At 42.9% G+C, this 20,811-nt stretch overlaps 1 protein-coding gene and 1 long non-coding RNA gene across 21 annotated transcripts in view; one reads left to right on the forward strand and one right to left on the reverse strand.

The window, feature by feature from the left end:
- Positions 1-5,252: 5,252 nt before the first annotated feature.
- On the reverse strand, positions 5,253-12,592 carry LOC125182914 (uncharacterized). Its single transcript, XR_007163735.2, has 3 exons — positions 12,270-12,592; positions 11,679-11,756; positions 5,253-5,754 (listed from the first exon to the last, which is right to left on the reverse strand). It is a non-coding gene; the product is annotated as an uncharacterized lncRNA (long non-coding RNA).
- The window catches only part of SIPA1L1 (signal induced proliferation associated 1 like 1), a 210,785-nt gene continuing 201,933 nt past the window's right edge, over positions 11,960-20,811 (forward strand). For 14 of the 20 annotated variants that reach the window (XM_066998663.1, XM_066998662.1, XM_066998659.1 and 11 more), the window contains exons 1-2: positions 17,415-17,573; positions 17,785-17,858. The gene's annotated coding sequence lies outside the window, so the exon portion shown is untranslated. Of the gene's footprint in view, positions 12,086-17,037; positions 17,173-17,413; positions 17,574-17,784; positions 17,859-20,811 lie in introns of those variants that run through there. The other 6 variants (XM_066998661.1, XM_066998656.1, XM_066998664.1 and 3 more) reach the window with 4 other exon arrangements.

Genomic DNA, 20,811 nt, shown 5'->3' on the forward strand with positions numbered 1-20,811 from the left:
CTAGGGAGAGGTAGGGGGAAATTCCCTACCCACGTGTACCACCTGTGGAAAGCTCACCGTTTCTGCCTGAAAGAGCTAATAGCACTGAGGCAGACAGTGGTATCACGATGCTGGGTTTTGGCGTTGTTACTGGGAAAGAATCAAATGTTACTGCCTGCCATTAATTCTCAGTCCCTGGCAGGCAGCACTCAGCACATGACAGGAAAAAGACCAGAGATTCCAGCATGGAAAATCTCCAGGACCAATCTTTCCCATACAAGAAATAGAAATCTTAGTTTGAATGCCTAAGATTACAGCTCCTGAAAAATATCTCTAGACATTACAAAAGTCAAGAGGCTGACAGAAAACATTCTTCTGTGCGAGACATGCCGTTTTCCATGTGGCAAGGAACAGAATCTTTTCTCACCAATCACTGGGACATCTTGAGGTATACCCATTGATACTGTTCACAGAAAATAAAGTGATGCTAAAGCAGCAGACTCATGCATACATTCAGCAGTGGATTTTTTGGGTTATTGCAGCTGCTATGGTTACCAGTCACGCGGCTGGCCACCTTCTGTAGTGGAGGTACAGAGTGATTATACTGTACATTGTGTGAAGAAGTCAGATAGACCGTGGGGGTGTGTGGTGGGTGTGAGTTCCCTACCCACTGCAGAAGGAGCTGGAATGAAAGTTCTCTGAAAGAAATGTATTTCAGTGCTAATGCTGCCTAAGTGACTTCTCTATTAATTCTTCTAAGGAGGGAAAGAAGTTGCAAACCGGCTATCCACTGCTAACCAATTACTCTTGTAATAAATGAAAATTAATGTTGATGTTTTTGTGTTCATATGGAAATTGTCCCTTGGAGAAAGGATGGAGTGAATTTCTTCACAACTCTGTTGCATTTACAGTAAGATTAGGAAATCCATCTGTACTCCTGGAGGCTCTAGGGTTCCTGCAAAGAGCTCCGGATCTCGGTCCCCAGGCAGCCCCAGCTGTGGCAACACTGCATCTTCATCAAAGAGAGACGCTAGCACAAGTTTCTTTCGACCAGTCATGCAACAACTTCCCTTCTTTCCTTCACTTTTTCTCGGCCTAACAGTCCCAAGGCTGCTGGAATATGCTCTCACTTCTTTGTTGGTTCTCCATGTCATAAATGAACTGCCGACCCTCTGCTCTGCTGACAAAGGTCTCTATAAGATCAACTATCTCTATAAGATCAACTACATGTTCAGCTTCAGGAAGGAACCACGGGCTTTCTGTTCAGACATCATAGTTTAACTGACTGTGTTAATTAAGGAGGTTTTCATTTTGCCTGCCCCTGGATATTTTTTTGACTTTAAGCTGGCAGTTGCTGATAGAAACTTGAATTTCTTCTTCTTGATGACATTGCAGTGATTTACAAGATAGGCTATTTCCAGATAGCTCAACATCCTGCCTTTTGTTGCTATGAACAAAAGGTGCTGACACTTGTGCAGCTTTGATTGAACTTTCACAAAAGCTGTCACTTTGGATGAGGCAGCCTCTGACTTTTCTCTTTGTTTGTCAGTGATGCCTCTGCTTGTGGTTTTGCCTCTGGCCCATAGAATTTCCTTGGGTTTCAGTGGCCTCTACCCAAATCTTACACCTGCCATGACTTAAGTTCAACTGCTGGTGATGGCTCCTGTGAGCCTTGCTGCCAGCAAGCCCTCCAAGCCTTCCCGTGTTCTTTCCAACTCACTCTTGCATTTTCCGTTCCTTTACTGAGACGTCAGCTGGGTTAAAATGGCCATATTTATTAGACTTCATGACATGTAAGGTGTCTAGCATTAATGGCTAGAAGTCTTCTGAAAGGTTCCTTGCTTTCCTACCCTGCACAGGATTTTCTCTCTGCATGCACACACACAAAGGGATGATTATGTTAGCACTTGTATAGCTGCCTGATAATTAAGTTAGTCCATGGAAACTTAAGGTATCCTTGCTAGTAAGCACATTATAGAGGCAGTAGGGGTCCTCTATGCTAAAGAGGATAAAGGCAAAAACATCAAGTTATGTCAATTAGAAAATTGCCAGGCAAATTACATCAAGTATTGAGAGGGAAATGGTAATAAATCCAGAATATATATATATATATATTTCATTTGTAAAATATTCTCTCATATTCATTTTGTCAGTTCTTCCCCTCCATGAGGATGAGGAAAAATCCTTCTTTTAAAAAATTTCATTCTGCAAGTTTATTTTCAAAAAGGCTGCTGGCAGGTTGTCACAGAAGGGGAAGATTATGATTAACTGAAATGTCATCAGCCTGTTATTCTCCACAGAGGCGATATGAATGGGAATTAAGCAATGAACTTCTGCAAACAGATGATAGGAGAAGGAGCTGCAAGTAAAAGGCTGATTTCTCAGTTAATGCAGGGCTTTGCAGAAGGAATGGAAACACCGAGATTTTCTTTTTCTCTTCTTACACCTCATCAACTCTTATTACCCAAAAAAGACAAACCTCTTGCTCGTCAAAAAGAAATCGCCAAGATCATATGGAAAGGGGGGAAAGGTGAATTCATTATTTAACCAGATATCTAGCATTTCTCAGCTTTGGGTTTCCTGTTGATGTTGCTGCGTTTTACATGCTGCTGTTCCTTTTTCAAATGCTGCGTGATTAAATCATTGCAGCGGTACCTGATGCATTTTCCTTCATGGCACGAGCAGAAAGCTGTTTAATTTTATCCCGTGGGAAGCTCGTGCCTGATTCAATCAGGCATTCTTTAATTTTTCTGTTGTTCTATCAGAGGAAAGACAGCACGTTACATGTTAAACTGTTAGGTTACAAGTTACAAGAAGACGTGAGTTCAAGCCATGGAATTTGGGTATGAACTTCAAATGTCCAGTACAGTGAGAAAGGCCATTTCCATTATGCTGATCTGGGCATAAGCCTGGTGTCTGAAGTGCTGGGGTTCAAACCACTTCCACGTGGCATCAGAACCACTGCGTGATCATCACTGCTCTTGTTTTGGCAGCTTGGATAGCCCCAGCCCACTGCTGGGCGGCGTTGGAGCTGCTCCGGAAAGTAGGCAGTGGTGGGGCTTGTGAGGAGTTCCCATCTCCAGCATACTGCTGAAGTGGCAGGGCTGCTCAAATCGCTCATCTCAATACCTTCGGCACAATGCCAAAGGACACGTTGCAGTCCTGTGTTAAGAATGTAATATTTCTTCCCTCTGGTTGCAAGTGCGGATTTTTTTTCGAGATCACAAGTGGCCCTGTAGGTGAGAGGCAGGTCAGTGGTGACACGCCTTGGCACAGCTAAGAGAATTTTTCTCTATTTATTTAATATGAAGTGTTACAAAGATTATTTTATATAATAAACTCTTACAATAACGTTTTTAAACGTTCCCAGATTTAAGTGCCAAGCTTCCATAAAAGGTCATTTTTCCTCTGTTAGTTGCTTTCTTTTCTTCTAAGCTGTGGTAATTAGAATCTAAAGAAACTCCGAGCTGAATAGGGGAATTGAAGTCTTGCAATTTCTCACAATCACATATCTTAGTGCTTTGAATAAGCCAAATCAATTTTTGACAATGTTGTCTTTGTGATCTCTCCAAAATGCCTTCCCATCCCGCCACCAAGCCTGGCGTAACTCTCTTCAAATATTTTTTTTTTTTTTTGTCTGATAAGTAATTTTACATTCATTGGCATTGCTTGCTTGTAATCAGAGAGCTGTTCCAGCAGCCAGCAGATGTTTAGAGACAGCGTCTGCCATCATAATTTAAACTGGGGAGGGTTTGATCCCAGGAGATGTCCTAACAAAATCAATGGGTCTGTCTGCTATAAAAGAAACGCTCAGTGCTAAGATAGGTAGAACCGAGCTGCAGAGCTTGCAGGGGAATGGAGCAGGTATAGAGAAAGAATTGGCACAGACTGATTTCACAACAGTAATTCACTCAGTGGTATTGATGTGGGAAAGCATTTTAGATGTATCTTGGAATAAACTGAGATACTGGCAACATTCATTTCTGCCTCCTTCCTGTATGCTGCAAAGAGAGTAAGATTGCTTTTGGACAAAGAGCTTCAGTTTTCTATTTCTGTTTCAGTTCTTGTAATATGACAAATGAGGGTATATTGTAAAATAGTCTGAAGCAAGGCCAGGTGTAGAGATTGTGGTAAATGGGGCTGCAGTTTTGAAGAAGAGCACGGAGCTTGGACGCTGTACTTTTGTACCCCTACGTGATGGCGCGTTCTGTAATGGGGCTCCCAGCTCGCAGGCAGCCAAATAACTTCATACCTGTGGCTGAAGTCTGTAATGTGCACCACATTGCAAAGCGGTGCTTGTGTACTTCAGCTCTTGTTGAAATGCATGATGCATTGCGAGATTTTAAAGATGGCCTACATAAACATGTAACAAGGGATTTTCATCCATCCTGATCATGCACATTCAACCAGCAGAGGAAATGAAATACTATCTCCTCTAGAGAAACTGCTGAGATATATTTAAAGCTTTAAATATATATAATATGTTACGCAGATGTCTGTTCCAACAGTTAGTAATAGTCTCCCGTGGCTGATGGCACCACCCTTCAGGAATGTGGTGCCCAAGAGGTTTTCTTTAGATGAACAGGATTTCTGTTAATCCAAATTTATATTAAAGAATATCTCCTTTGCTGAGGGCATAATACATTACAAAGACACCAAACGAATAATCACTAAGTAATGTTTGCTGTCACCAGGTTGTAATATAAAGTTGCAGAAACCTGTTCATTCTGTTTTACTACTTCTTTATTTGCTTGTTGACATCTTTTGTTGTGATAACCAGTCACCTGCTGGTCTTGCTTTTCCCTTCTAAGGTATTATTTGTCTGATTAGGTCATATAAAATTTCCATACCCCGCTGCTACCTTTCCTACTTTTGCATATTGTTTTAAGCTTGGGCATCAGATGCATGTTACAGACATGACTTCTGTATACACTGAACTGTTCCTTCCACAGCAGTCTGGTAATGCCATTTATTCCCACCTCAAAGGCTGTCAGGACCACACAGCCATCTTTGTGTAAACAACAGTCAGGCCCTGTAAATTGTAGCATGAGATCCTCCTGGCTATGGCTCTGTTTTTAGGAGTATGGTAACAGAAATATCATTAGACAAAACCAGCAACTCTTGGCTCATCCAGTGTCACATAGCAGCTCCCTGGCTGCCAGGCGGGAAAGCAGGATGCTGGGGAGACTGGGTGTCAGCGCAGTGGGAAGCCAGGCTCATCGGGGAAGAAAAGTGATTCAGCATGGCCCTTCATGGAAAGTGCCTGCAGTTAACTGATCACTAAAGCAGCATAAAGGGTATCCTGTAGGGGAGCTTACGCCATCAACCAGGCTAGCTGGCAAAAGAGTTGCTGTGGTGGCAATAGCTGCAGCAGTTTCCATTGGAAAAGAGTCCAATTCCTGAAAGTAGCACTCTTAGGCCCCTCACCTAGTGTAAGCACTACTTGATTTACCTTGTTTATAAGCTTTTCTGGTTTGTTTTTCTGTCAGTCCAAAGAAAGCAGGTTGTGTGAACAGTTGCTCCTTTGCATATCTCTCCCACCAGTCCTCAAGATAAGCCTTCATATTTCATCTTCATGCAGTGCCTTGAACCCTGAGCACATGAGTTGCAGTACCAAGATTGAAATCTGGGGGACAACTTGTGATTAAAGTGAAGCATGCATTATGTTCACTGGGGAAAGAGATGGGAGAGGATACCCTACAGACAGCCACAGGACTTGATGCTTGATCAGCCAACAGAGGTAGCTGCAGAGCAGCTGTTCTTCAGGTAGCATTCCTAAAATCAAATAACCATAAATGAATTTTGTGGTAGCTGCACAAAATGCTATCAGCAGACCATGAGGCCAATCCATAAACACACAGTTAATGACAATATTTGATTATTTTTTTTTTTCAAATATGATTTTTCAAATCACCAGACATAAAAGATGATAACAGTCTCGAAAATAGCAGACAGAATTTCTTGTTCTTGCCCAGTCCCAAGCTTTGATGTTGGAGGGACTGGCAAGGAGTGCTTCAAGGTTGCATATAATTTTTAAAAATAACCTGACAGAGTCGAGATTGGTTTCTTGGTAAGTTCAACAGCAAGGTTACTTGCATCATAAAGCTCTACCACTTCACCTAGAAATCCTACTACTGCCAAAAAGAAATTACTGTAAATGGTAAAGGTGTGCCAAGAGCCACAAAGCACTTTACAAACCTGATGCCATTCCTGTCAGGGCTCAGATGAGTAGTGACTCCCACTGAATTGAGCTATACTGTGCATTAAGCAGTGACAGTATGTGCATATTGACACAAAAAGGGCCTAGATCAATATAGCCACTTGCAAAATGAAGGGTGTAGGCTGATAAAGAACTAATATTATACAGTGTGAGAGAGGAAATTTGAGCCAAAGATGTTAGTGCAAATACTGAAGACAGTCAGAAGAGTTATGGGAAGTTTAATAACCACACAGAACACAGCACTACAGCTCTAAAGGTCTCACCTGGAAGATAACACCAGGAATATTTCACTATATGTGCTTGCATTAATTGCATGTTTACATTTTTAAAAGGGCAGCAGGGACCCATCTAAAAGCAGACATAAAAGAATCCTCCACTGGCAACCGTATCTTACTTCTAACCAAATGTGTTTCTCTGATGTTAGAACAGGAATCTGATTTCTATTAAACCAGCATAAGTCACAAAACCCCCTGTCAATCACATTTTATGCTGGTGATGGATTTCACTGAATAACTTTTTTCCCCGCATTTCTTCAAAGTAATAAAGATAGATGGAAAAAAAGTACTGGAGGATTTTCAGGAAAAAGTCTGCAAAATTATTGTACCATCATCATGTGCAACCATAAACTATTTGATTACTTGCAAAAATATTTGCAATGTTATTTGTTCCTTACATAATTGTTATATTTGTTTCATCAAGGCTTAGAATTATTAATAGAAGTGAATTTTCAAACAGTGACTGCCACTCCCAGTAGAAAAATCATTTTTTTAGGCTACGTGTCAACAAATTATAATGAAGTTGTCTTAAGGAGATAGAGGGGAAAGCAAACTAGAAAAGGGGACAACAAGTATTTGTACACAAACTGATTTCCTGTCATTTTGAAAGTCCAGCCTAAGTAAAGGCCATCTGAGTATTTAGGCAAGAAATACAAGTTAGGAAAAATGCACTACTGCTCTTACAACTATCCTGTTCCGTTTGGAGGGCATTGCCAGCAACACCACTTACAAGAAACTTTAATCTGCTTAACTATAGATTTTTCTAATGACTACCCCAGGGCAGCTACCAAAGAGAATGGCCAGATATAGGATGTCTAGACTTCTAACACCTACCTCATTTTTACACCATGGTTACATTTCTGTTGAGTCTAGAGATCACAGGAGGCCAAAACATAGAGGTTACTAATCCATTAATGTTCCCTATTTGTTTCGTGCAAGGGTTATGAATTGTTGCAGTGCTGAAATACAGTGACTTCAGGGGTTATCAACAGATGTCTCAGATTAATGAGTCATAGTTATTGTGATTCAACTAAGTTATGTTTTGTTACAGAAACGGAATTAACTCCACCAGGCGATATCGCAGAAAAACAGTCACTTTACTGCAAATTTAACTAAGATATCTGGAAGCTCTATATGTATTCCAAGTACAGAAATGAACCATAAAAAGTAAATTTGTGAAAAAAAAATTATAAAATCTTAAAACTTGTAAGGAAAATGTCAAGACAGGAAGTCCTGCAATCCATGTGCCTCATAATTAGATCAGCAGATCTACCTATGTCATTAGATGACTAGAGGGGACAAAGCAACTGCAAGAACTTATATTATTCTGCTAGATGGCATTTGAAGTCACATTTGTTTGTTTTTTAAACATAAAAGCTTAAAAATTTGAAAAGAACTATATATTTTTTTTTTAAAGACGCAATACTTATGGAGCTGGTGTGGGGAATATCGGGTGTTTCAGGCCATTCAAAGTGGGGGAAAACATAAAACAAGTCTGGAGGAAGGGAGGTGCAGTGATGTCATTAGGATGTCTCATTAAGGCACACAGGCTGAGATTTTAATCCCAGGAGGGGATTTCAGAAAACTGAGAAGGAAACCTAAGGATTTATTCACCAGAAACTGGGACAGGGAATTCCACAGTTACAACAGTCTGAAATACGAGTGTGTTGGTTACTCTAGACCAGAACTGCTAAGAATATCATGAACTCTTCCTTCCAGTTTTAACTGGGGGAAATACATACACACATGTAAAATAGCTCCATTAATTTCTGAATAGGTTTTAGTGTCCAAAGGAGGGCTACAAAGATGGGGAAGGGTCTGGAGGAGAAGACGTATGAGGAGCATCTGAGGTCCCATGCTTTGTTCAGCCCAGAGCAGAGCAGACTGAGGGGAGGCCTCATGGCGGCCTGCAGCTTCCTCATGAGGGGAGCGGAGGGGCAGGCGCTGAGCTCTGCTCTCTGGGGACAATGATAGGACCCAAGGGAATGACTTGAAGCTGCGATGGGGGCAGTTCAGGCTGGATATTAGGAAAAGGTTCTTCACCAAGGGAGTGGTGGGGCACTGGAACAGGCTCCCCAGGGCAGTGGTCATGGAACTGAGCCTGCTGGAGTTCAAGTTGGACTTGATGATCCTTGTAGGTCTCTTCCAACCCTTCCATAGAATCACAGAATATTCATAGAATATCCATTTGTGGGTATTCTATGGCATTATGGGCATTATGTAGGGTTTTTAACTTTTCTTGAATGAAAATTGCAGATAACTTTTTTTTTTTTTTAGTTTAAAAAACTTTTGATGACTCTTAAAATCATTTTCCATTTTTGAAGATGGAAAAGATTGAAATACATTTCTTCCTTGCTTTCACTGAAATGAAATGCACATTTTGGCAGTAGGGCTTTGGCTGGCATTCTGAGATATAGTTCATTAGTCCCTTGGCAATTGAAGAAGATTTTATTCTTAAAACAGTGTCTCCAGGCAATTTTTTTCTGAGCTCCTTCCCCTAGATAATTGCCAGAGGCCCCATTTTACAAGCCCCTGTGTATTCTTTTCTGAGGTCCTAACATCACTAGGATTTGATAGTCTTAAAATGTTGTCAGTACCTCAGGCTTTCAAAGCCCCAGCCTGGTATTCGCGCTTAACAAGCTCTGTAGCCACATCCATCTAAGGTTTACACAAATACACTTTGGCTTCCGCCTGTAAATAATTTCTGGATGATTTTATAAGCTAATTTAAAAACCATTCAGCGTTCAATGAACATTTGTATCAACAAAACAGACTTCTGTACTCTGAAACCACAATATACAACAGACATTTTTATTTTATTGCTTCTGCTTGTGAAACTTCTGTGAACCTTGAATAACAAAGGATAGGCCAGACTGAATATTTGACCTTTGAGAAGAAAAGGTTTATTAAGCAGCAAGAGGATATCCCCAGAGAATATAGTTTTCAGGCCATGGGATACTTTCAAAGCCTCCATGATTCAGCAGACCTGGAGGAGCTACATGCTGGGCCAGACCCTCCTGTTTTCTTCCTTAGCAGCAAAAATAAATCTATATTGGTGCACTTGTATTGCTGAAAAGTAATACATCATACATATGCTTATTGATTTACTTTAAATAACTCCATAGTTTGTGCAGTTACTCTGGCTGCACAATATAATATAGGTGTTATTACGACATAAGGAGTTAATAAAAAGCTTGCAACACTTATTTGTAATCTTACAGCATGTTGAAGAGTCTTATGGTGAAGAAGTTCCACAGCAAAAGACAAAGCTGCAATATCATGTATTTCATATGAAACATAAACTGCAAAGGAAAAAAGTGCTGTGTCTCTACCTGGCACTCTTCCTTTACAGATCCCTGCATTTGTCCTTTAGGGATTCCTTAAAAGATTCCTTACAGCAGTTTCCTGCTTGCTCTTTGGTTGAAATCTAATTGCAGTTCTAGGCTGAATTGAAGTGCTAACCTTCTCCTTTTTTCAGTGAAGGCTTCTTTGATGAAAATAGCTGGAAGATGACTTCAAAGCAACTGAAGCCTGATGTACAGCAAGTGAGAAGAACAGTGGATACTGAGTGAAAAGTGATCTTAAGATATCTTAATTTAGCAATCTCTTCCTGCAATAAGATTTCAAGACCTCGTGGAGGCAGAAAGGCTAACTAATGGACCCTAATGATGCAAGGGTGTTGGCTGGAAGCTAAATCACTCCTGTTACAGAAACCTTGTGGTATGGATATTGAGGGAGAAGAGATCCTGATTTTTTTTCCCCATGTCTTTGTGTTGAAAGAGTTGATGTGAGATAAGAAGCGCTTTTCACAACAGAAAAGGTGGCATTCGAGCCTGAGATGTAATGAAAAATCTGGTGAACCAGACTTTTAATCTAGGTAATCTAGGATGAGCCACGTGCAGCTCCTATAATAACTGAAGCAGTTATACCAAAATAGAAGTGTATAGCTACTCAGCACAACTGACTTTGTTGACTTCATGTACTCTGTGAGTATAAATATACTTTTACAGTACACGTAGTAATGACAGGTGGGTTAACTCTTTCAAAAAATTGTGGAAAGTGTTTTGCATTTTAGCCACACTCCAGAATCCTTTTGTCAGTTTTTGGATTTCAAGAATTGCAAAATGTTTTTCCCTTTTCCTCTTACTATATGAAATACTCAGACAAACAACAGAATGACTAACACCCTTTGCTATGGAAAGAATGAAATTGAGTATTCAGAGAGTTGCCAAATGCAGAATAAACAAACTGATATAACAATTTCCCTCTCTCTATCTATTATGGTGATCTCAGTTTGAGTTTCAACATCAGTAGAGAAATCCTCAGACAGAACAGATTTCCAAACAGATAACATCTCTTTAAATGTCATATTAGAAGAAGAAACTTACTCTGCTGAAAAGTCAAAGCCACCGATACCACAACATTACCCTCCCTCGGAAACAGTACCATCTCCTTCTCTAAGTAATTGTTTCTTCCATAACAGCTTCAGCCACGGAAGCCTGTGACTGCAATTTGTGATTCTAAGTGAGTTCTCGGAATATATCCCAGAACTCAGGGTGATTGGCAGGTCTGTAAAAAGTGAGAGCTAGCCCAACTATCCATCAAACAAATGAGTGGTAAGTCATTTGGAATTTCTCCCAACGTTATTCAGTTTTTTCTGTAGAATTTAATTCTGTTGTGTGTAGGAGAAATTTCCCAAAGGTTAATAACTGTGTCATTTTATATTTTGTTCAGAAAACTGAGAGCTAAAAAAACATATTTCAGACTAATTGCATATAAAATAGCTTAGAAAATAGTCACCTTGAGTTATGGACATACAAAAATGAAATGTATCTGAAGGCTTTTTGTTTGATATTTTCTTCAGAATGAATCATTCAAGTTTGAGAGTTCTGCTTAAACTTACCAGGCATTGCTAAGGGTACTGTTTATTTGTTTTCCTCTCTCTTTAAATGATTTGACTATTAAAATCCAAGATAATATTAGGAGATACTTCTGTTCCTTAGTATTCACAGCCTGCATTTTTTTTTTTGCTGAAGATGTATATTACAAGTAGAAAGGAGAGGTTGCTTTCATTTGGAGGTGTTGCCAGCAGAAAGGGAGCCGCTCCTTTCTGCCATAGAGGACAAAACTTGCCCAGGATACAGGACACTTGGGTCACATTTCTCTTAGGACCAGATGAATCTCCAGTGACACCTCCCACTTACCAGTGCCTTAAGCATACTGTTGTGCGCTGTTCTTGGTGGGAGCATTCTCTACCACTTATGATGAAATTCTGATATTTCCTAGAAAGAAAGAGAGGAATTCTTGTGCCAGTGAAAGAGTATAATATCATCCCCGAGATACTGGCTTTGGACTGTTTCTGTGTATCTTTCAGAATGTGTTCTTCATAATAGACAGAAACAACCCAAAACACACTTTCTCCTTTCAGCTGACTTGTCTTAAACAGTACAGTCATTTACAGAATAAAATGTCATATTCTTTTGCAGATATAAGCTGCTTAGGAAATCCGTGAAGAGGAATGCCAATTTACATGTTATGTTTGAACACAATGTACAAGTCCCAACAGTGAAGAGCAGTCCCACAGAAGCACAGAGAGTTCGGTAGTTTTAAGGTAAGAGGGCAGCTGAGCCAGAACTGTGAGCTCTTCTATCCCCTCTATTCCTGCTGCTGTCTCTCTTTGAGTCTAGCTTTGAGCCAAACAACTTAACTAAAGTGCTTGTGGCCCTCATGCTAAAGTTTGACAAACACTTTTATCCGAAGAAAAGTGGCACCACCACTGAAAAAGGGAATCCTACCTGCCTGCCCTCCTGGCTGTCTGTTCCTGTATCTTGTCTATCTTGTCCCTTCTTGTACCGAGAGAGGCATTTATGAGACCACAATGTTAACTGCATCAGGAAGCTCATCTGGCTCAAAGCTAGTGGTAGTTTTCCTGCTGGGTTAGTTTCTAGCTGGATCAGTCCTCTGAGTCAGTTTGCTGTAGAGTCACATGAACATCTGTGAAGGACAAAGGTTGGGGCAGGAACAAGCAGACAGCAGGGAGAAGCAGCAGGGTGTGGAGTGAACAGATCTGCTTCTTTGGTTAGCAGTACCTGTGTATGCAGTCCTAAAGTGTCTCCTAAGCTACAGCCTTCCTCCAGGGCCTGGGACTTGATTTGCAGAGGCATTCACAGTTAAAAGGGAATTCCTGGGGAGCTGTGCTTCCTTGAAAAGAGCTATCCAGTGCTAAATGTATGGGAAAACCAGGTGCTAGCCACTTAATCTGTGAAATGGGGATAATAATATCACCTTACAGGAAAGGGGTAAAAATGCATTAGTTACTGTTTGTGAAACATTCTGCTCTGATGAACACTCTAGATCAACCTTGTGGGCAACGCATCCTCCTGTCTTCAGAGTCGGTTGACAAGAGCGTGCAGAAAAGAAGGTGTGGAGCTGCACTCCAAATCCCCTGGCTTCAGAGGAGCTGTGGAGAAAGCTGTGTAATCATAGAATTACAATTTATATTACGGAGTGTATGTGCCCAAGAAATCTGAAATAATGGTATAAGCAGATGGCAATTGGCATTTATTACTTCTGAGTGTTTGACTTTTCACCATTAATCTTTTAATGCATGGGAGGGGAGCTTGGTGTTAAATACTCTACAAAAGCACTTTGGAGTTCTTCTGGATTGTGCTTGCTGCTTATGCTACTTTAAAATATTTGTATAGTATGATTTGATGGCTGATGCTGCATCACATCACTTGAAAATTTGAAACAAAAGAACCCCCTCTTTGCCAAAGTCCCTTTTGCATTACCTTCTTCTCAGGCAAAGAAAGTCTCTAACTCTGCTTCTCTTATCTTTCATTTTCTTCTAAGCCTATAGTAAGTACTATGACTATTTGACATATAATGCTGAACTAGTGGGCTTTTGTCTAACTAGGTATGTCTTTGTTCCAGGTGCTGAATTAAAAGCAAATGGCAACACCAAAATAATATTCTTAAGTATTCTACTGTGCATCCAAATAAAATTTATATTCTCTCTCTCCCTATCTCTCTCTCTCTCTCTTTTTTTTAATCAGTCAAGGTTATTAACTGTGTCTTTACCACTGAAAAGCCTTCTTGATTCATAAAGTTAACGTCTGTGTGCACTGGTGCCTCTGTAAATGCAGACTTGTTCTGCCATGTGTATATTTTGCAATTTCTTTTCTGAGGATTATATATGTACCTGCCTATGAACTAAGTGGCTCCCCTTAGTACAGTTTCTGGGTTTCTCTTCTCTATTCCAGTGGCTTGGCAGTTCCCTGAAATGCCAGAGGATGATGCAGATCCTTGCAAATTATGAGAAAGAGCCTACTGATCACAACCCAGGACAGACAGGCTTGGCAGGAGGAAACTGAAATTGCATGTGTGCCTCCGTGATCCCACTGACAGCTGATAGGTCACAATTCTGGCCTGTCAGCCTTGACACTGATCATTTAATTTTGTTCTTCCTACTTACTGATCCCTTTCCACCAGCCTACATGCTCACCCTCACACTTTCTTCCATGCTGCAGTTTTGTTGCAAATGCTGCAGTCTTTTCTTTCTTTTCAAATCCTTTTTCCAATCAATTCTTCAATATTTCTACCAAGTTAAATGCACCAAAGTCAGAAATATTTCGTTGCTTTTATTAACAAATATATGTATTTTTAATTCTAACTAATGTGTATTTCTAATTCTGAGTTTTAATGGCTTCAAATACTTTATGCCCAATTAGTAATTACCCATGCAAATTAAATGGAACAGATGTACTTCAGGGTGAATTTTTGTAAGCTGCAGAGAGGGTTGCTTTTAAATGTCAGTCTCTTTCCCTTGGAGAGTTCAGAGTTGATAGTACAGGTTGCACAGTGAAGTCAGGAACTGGTGAAGTCAGCGAGTGTTTATACCTACTTCTTGTCAGAAAAGGCCAGTTAGTAAGTGAAAAGAGAACAGAGAAGCTACACTTCACAAGATACTGCTGTTTCTGCCAAAGCTGGCCAAAGAAGTTGCCTCTTATTCCTGTCCCCAGTGCCCCCAAAGGAAAATTGTCCTTTGCTATGGCAGCGTATCTGTTTATGTACTGTAAACTGGATCTCCGAAATGATCCGTATTAGAGAGAATCCTCTAAAAGCCCCAAGCCAATACTGCTAGAAAATACTCTAAAACCTTCCCAACATACACTGACTTCCTGAGACTATGAATGAGAATGTGGACCTTTTCCATATCCTGAAACTCACTGGTCTTGAGCTCTTGTGAATGATCTACATTTGAATTACCTCATCTGTTTTTCTGGTGCATTGTATATCCAAATTGTAATGCTTTCCTTCTTGGAAGAGTGCACTGTATACAAATTTTCACATGTTCATTGTTCATCAATGAATAAATAATGCATTTTGTTTCAGGGTGGTTCAGATTCTTAGTCAAATTTTCCCTGTGCTTGCAGGAACTCTGACCAGCCCTAATCAGAAACAGTCCTACTACTTACCCTTTCATAACACTAAACCTTCAGAGAGCAACATAAATGTTAATTAATTTACTCGCACCTCACTCCTCTGAGGTAAATAACTATCATTTTCCCTTTCCGTTTAAATGAGAATATGAAAATAGAAATGGAGTGACTTGCCTAAGGTTACACACACATTAGTGGCAGAAGAAGGATTAGCATTCAGAAACTCTTAAGGCTCTTAGGGCTTGTCTACACAGGGAAACTGAAACGACGACTGTGCCTTATTCATTCTGCAACAGCTATTCAAGCAGAGGCCTATGTGTAAGTGCTCTATCAAAGGGAAGAGAGTCCTTTTATTCTAGAATTAATTGTGCATTATTGAGGCATGGGAATTATTTTGGAATAAACCCCTTCTTATTCCATGATAAGTATCCACACAGTCAGCTGTTCCAGACTTGCCATTCTGACTGTGTCCTTACATGGGGAAGAGCCAAACTCTGAATTCTTCATCCCTCTCCCCGCTAAAAAACAAGTTAGTATTACTTAATTACAAAGGCACAAAAATGTTTTTATTTCCACATAAAGAAAATAAACCAGCTCAGGCTATCCCGAGACCTGTGAGAGCACGTGTTGCTCGCGAGCATTGCCGCTCCCCTAACTGCAGATCTAGGCACCACGCATAGGCAGAACATGGCGAGGAGAGCAGCTTGGCTGAGCCTCGCACCAGCAGCCCCCATGCCAGGATGCCCTGCGTGGCTGGATGTCGACCTTTTAGGCTTGGGACTCAGGGAGAGCCTGCGGGGGCCCCAGAGCTGGACCCAGCCCTAGCCCTGCGCTTCAGCCAAGGGCGTGGGCCTCCACCGGGGACGAGTCTCAGATAGTGTGTGAGCTGGGCTGGTGCCTTCTGTCAGAGCCTCTCCCTCCCTCTGTGGCCCTGGTGAGCATCTCCCACGTCTTATGATCTGACACGTCAGAAGTGTGTGGAGGAAGTTCATCGAAAAGGATCTGTGAATGCAGTAGCCTCATTAAACAGCTTGCACTGTTGTGACGGCTTCGCTATCTGAATTTTTCTGATAAGGACAAATTGAGTAATCATGCACCATGATGCTGTAGTCACATCCAGCTCTGTTGTACTTCTATACCTGAAGACTGAAATCCTGTTTGGAGTTCCCTTTGTAAGAACTGCCTTTAAGAAACTATTTCATTTCTGTAAAATACACTTAGCTTTTCAGCTGGGTGGTACATGATAAATGCGGTTAAATACCTAAAATGTTCCTATTCATGATTCTAGACAGCTAACTCTCCTATTCTTCCATGCCAGAGCTGCACTGGGATCATCTCCTCATCCCTCTAGAACATTCCTTCTACTATGCAAGATGAGATAGGGAGTATTTTTGTGACCCCATAACACCTGCTGGAGTCACAGCCTCAAACTGAAGAACCCGTAAGATAGCGATTGCTCTTTGGAAATCCAGCCAGATACTTTTAGAGCACCTCACCCTGTGGTATTTAGACACCAGTACTGAAGATCCATTAGAAACATCTTCCGAAAGCTCTGAAATCCTTTGGATCCGTGCATAAATCCTGTTGGTCGTGACGGTCCAAACGTTCCTGGAAAGTGACCGTGGGTGAAGCTCCAGCTCGGCGGTGGAGCAGCTGCTTGCCACAGCGTGCTCGCTATCGCTATCGCCGTGTTGCATGCTGCTGGAAGGCAGCCAGCCCCAATCTGAGATGTTTTCTGGAGCGTCCTAATTTCAGAGACAGCTCAGGGAAAGCTTCGGTTACATTAGTTTAGCTGTGATTGTCAATGTTCTGTCCAGCCAAGGACGGTAATGACAACCAGCGGAGTATCCAGAAAGCGTTACCCCCCAGCTGATTTTGTTTAAAATTTTGGCCACTGCGGCAGGAGAAAAAGGGGTGATGTACGAAAAAAGGGGGTGATGGAGATGTAAAAAGGGGGTGATGGAGGTGTATGCTCATTTTTTTTCGTGCCACTAATTTGTTGGATATCTAGAGAGGGAATTCAGTTTAATTAGTCAGTAAAAGAGCTTGATGTAATGCTATCTGCATCGCGCTGGGAGGTTCTTCCTTTGCATCAGTAACCCTCCTTCCTACACGTTTCCAGGAGGCTGGAATTTGATGTAACGACACAAACTGGAACCACGATTCAAACGCAGAAAGTTCCGAGAGGTGCTGCACCAGGGCGTCACACCCTGAGGAGCCTGGTCACCAGGAGTTAAGGAACCTCATGCGCATACAGGTCACTACAAGCAGTGTGTGTGTGGGGCAATAAGCGGGCACGGTGCTTAAGTTTTGTACGTGTTTAGGTTTCCACCTAAGGAAAGGAGGACCCGGGGGGGGGGTCACCCCCACCACACAGGCCCGGCGCTTGGGCCGTTGCCGCAGCAACGCGCGGGGGCCTCTCGCCCCCGCCCCGCCTCTCCGGAGCGCGCAGGGGCGGGCGGCGGGGCAGCCCCTCTCCTCCTCTCCGCTCCTCTCCCTCCTCTCCCTCCCTCTCCGCCTCTCGCGAGAGCTGCGGCGGGCGGGCGGAGCGGGGCGGCGGGCGGCGTGCGGCGGGCTGAGCTCATCCCGGGCGCGGGCGGGGAGCGCCGCGCGGAGCCGAGCCCGAGCCGAGCCGAGCCCGGCCGCGGCAACTTCGGGGTGAGCAGCGGGACGGGACGGGACGGGACGGAACGGGACGGGACGGGACGGGACAAGAGGGCAGAGGGGGGGAGCCGCGGGACCCCCCGCCGCCCCGCTCCCTGGCTGCACGCAGGACTTGGCCAGTAACTTGCCTCGGCGCGGGGAGTTGTACTTTTAATTTTTTTTTTTCACTTTTTTTTTTTTTTAATTATGATTTTTTTTTTAATAGCCGGCGAGGGGGGTGCAGCCGCCTCGGCGTCGCTTGGAGCCGGTGCCGAGCCGCCCGGTCCCGCTGGCAGTTAGGTAATGCGGCGGGGGCGTGCTGGGTGCGCGGCCACGGGGGCTGGAGGTGCTTCGGGGGGGGGGGGGGGGGGCTGGGGGATTTGGGGGTCTCGGGGGAGCTCCAAGAGTCCAACGCGGGGTCCCCCCGGCAGAACTGCTGCAGGAGAGGCGGAGGAGAAGGGGGCAGCCGTCCCCTGCCGAGTTTGTGCGCTCTCCCCCCCCGTTTTATGGCTCGCCGAGCGCCGGTGCTGGCGTGCGGGGGGGCAGCCGCACACCTGCGGTACCGGTGCCGGGTCCGGTAGGTGCGGGGCTGGCTGCGTGGGGAGCGCGCCCGGCCGCGCCTGGCGAGGCAGCGCTGCAAGATGGGAACCGCTCAACTTCAATGAGGATCTCCTTGTGTAACCTTGGCTACAGCAGCAGCGTGCCTCGGAGGGAGGAGGCATGCTTGCACCCAAGGAGAAACGCGGAGGTATTTTGGGGGAGGGGGGGGGGAGACGATGTTTCCTACAAATCTGCTCCTAAAGACGTCGCCGGCGTGTAATATCTTAGCGGTGCAGTTTTAACGAAGCCTCGGGTGCACGCCGAGGAGCGCGTCGCCGAGCGGGGAGCCGGAGTTGGTAGCACAATGCCAATTTGTTTGCGGGGTCGGGGAGTCACATTGCGTTCGGTTCCGGATCCCCGCGGGCGAACCGAGGCTGGCATGTGCTTCAGGGAGCAGACCTTGCCTGCTGGAGTTCTGATCGAGGCTCTCCTTTTGTCAGTAACTGTAGGAATTAAGCATCACTTTCCTTAAATTTAAGGTGTAAGCTGGTTTTGTGGAAGGGAAAACAGCCTTTTTTCTGTTTAAACAACAGGTTTTGTTGTCCCCGTTGTCACTGTAAGTACTAGCTGGTTGATGTGCATCTGTATTTTGGATGATGTGCATCTGTATTTTCTCTGATGTGGACTCTGGTCGTTATTTATTTGGAAGGAATCTCTAAACTAGCCTCTGTACCCCTTCTGCTGGAGAGCTGGGAGAGAAAGGTGAAAGGACTGAGGTAGAAGTTGGTGACAATTGTAATGGTAGGGAGAGATTTATGGGTTGTTTCACTGTCACGGCTTTCGTGCCGTAGGCCGTCAGACGTCATAGCAGTTATTAATTCAGAAACAGTGTGGGAACTTGAGAATTTTTTTCTTGCTTATAAAAACACGTGTGCTCAGTTCAGGTGAAGTTGAAGTTTCGTCATTGAATGTCTTATGTAAATATGATCTCTCCTTTTAATTGATTTTTATTTATTTCTAACTGGGAACAGAAGATCCCCCCCCCCCAGTTTTAACAGGGTTTATTTATGGACAGTTGAATAAAAGCTGTGCGCTTAGTTGCTCAACAGTGTATTATGAAGGTGTTAGTGATGCTAATATAATGCTTAGTTTTAGAATTACTGCTTGGGATAGGCATACTTAGCTCTCAGTTGTGGTTCAGAGAGCCTCTTAGATCATGAAGGCAGAAGCGAAATGGGACGTCAGCTCCAATTGTGTTGTCGGACTGCAAAACGTGGGCTGACTAAAAAGGCCGGCAGGTGTAGTGGTAGGCACTGGCACGCAGCTGGGCAAGGGTGGAGCTGCAATGAGGAATAAAAATTCAGCACGGGAACGTGTAATCCACGATCTGCTTTTTCTGTAATCAAGTGTATGACTGCCACTTCGCTCATGCATACTTGGTTCTATGTTTGAAGAGTTTTTTTTTTTCTCGGAAATGTTATTTTAAGGTTTGGGATTAACTTCTGGATAGCTGTTGTTTTAAAAACCGTGTCCAAATGTGGCTTCTCTTGTGTTTCCTCCCCCCCTTCAGGTTTTCAAGGAGATTTGTTTTATCATGCTCAGAGCATTCTGCTGCTGCCTTTAGAGCTTATCATTCTTACTTAGCTCTTATTGCCCTCTCAGTTTTGTAAATGTATCTCGAAGGTATCCCTTACTTTTTCTGTTTATTTCAGAACTTCAGTTCTGCCATGAACATGTTATCCTCCTAAGAAAGGAGGACAAAACTGAAATTAACCAATGTTAAGAACATAAAATACTCCTATTAGTTATTTTGTTTTTTAGTAAGATCACATTCCTTTTGGTAAGGAAAACAGGTTTGGAAATATGTTGGGAGAATGAGAGGTAGGCTAGTAAGAGAAAGGGCTGAAGCCCATTTGAGTTTCTTTTCTATTCCTCTATTTTGTCCTGTGGCATGTCCATTGTAGAGAAGAAAAAGCAAGACTTTTCTCCATAGCAGTAGTTTAATCCCTTCAGCAAGGGGTAGCTGCAAGCTATGCAGTTCTTACTGCTGCCGGGTGGAAATCCTGGATACCCCATGGGGTAAACCAGCAGAGCTTCTGCCCTCATCCAAGTTTCAGTCGCACACGTTGGTTTCCCTAATGTTGATGTTTTCAGAGTTTTTTAAACTCACTCACATTGACCCTATGTGTTGGCTCGTTGGCAAACCGGTTGGATCTGTTGTTTCCTCGGCTTTCTTAGCTTCGTTTAGATTGCTTTTATTCCTCAGCAGCTCCTTTATTTAGATATTAAGAAGTCAGTAAGGCATGATTTCACTGTCTCTTCATATCCTTTTGTATCTCTGCTTTTAGTTTGTTATTCATCTCTCAGATTTTTGTTTCACTCACTGTTGTAGGAGTGTCTTGTCTCCCAGTCCAAGAGAGATGGCAAGGTTTGTTCTGGTGCGGGCTGAGCTTCTGCTGTTCCCGTGCCTCAGTTGAAGTGAAGTTGCTTTCTGCTGCTCTCGTTGGTATTGGGGTGGGATTAGTTTACATCATCTCTAGAAAATCTTTTCCCTTTTTTTTTTCTTTTTGAGAGAATTCTGTAACCTATTGGTTTAACTTCTTGTTAATCAGTTACAACAGAAATGCAGCACTAGTAAGTGCGGTCACTTATTTATCAGTGTGTACAAGGGAATTCTAAAATGGGCTAGGTCAGGCTTTTAAGCATTCTAGCA

Source organism: Anser cygnoides, chromosome 5 (assembly GCF_040182565.1).
Source record: "Anser cygnoides isolate HZ-2024a breed goose chromosome 5, Taihu_goose_T2T_genome, whole genome shotgun sequence".
Classification (NCBI taxonomy): domain Eukaryota; kingdom Metazoa; phylum Chordata; class Aves; order Anseriformes; family Anatidae; genus Anser; species Anser cygnoides.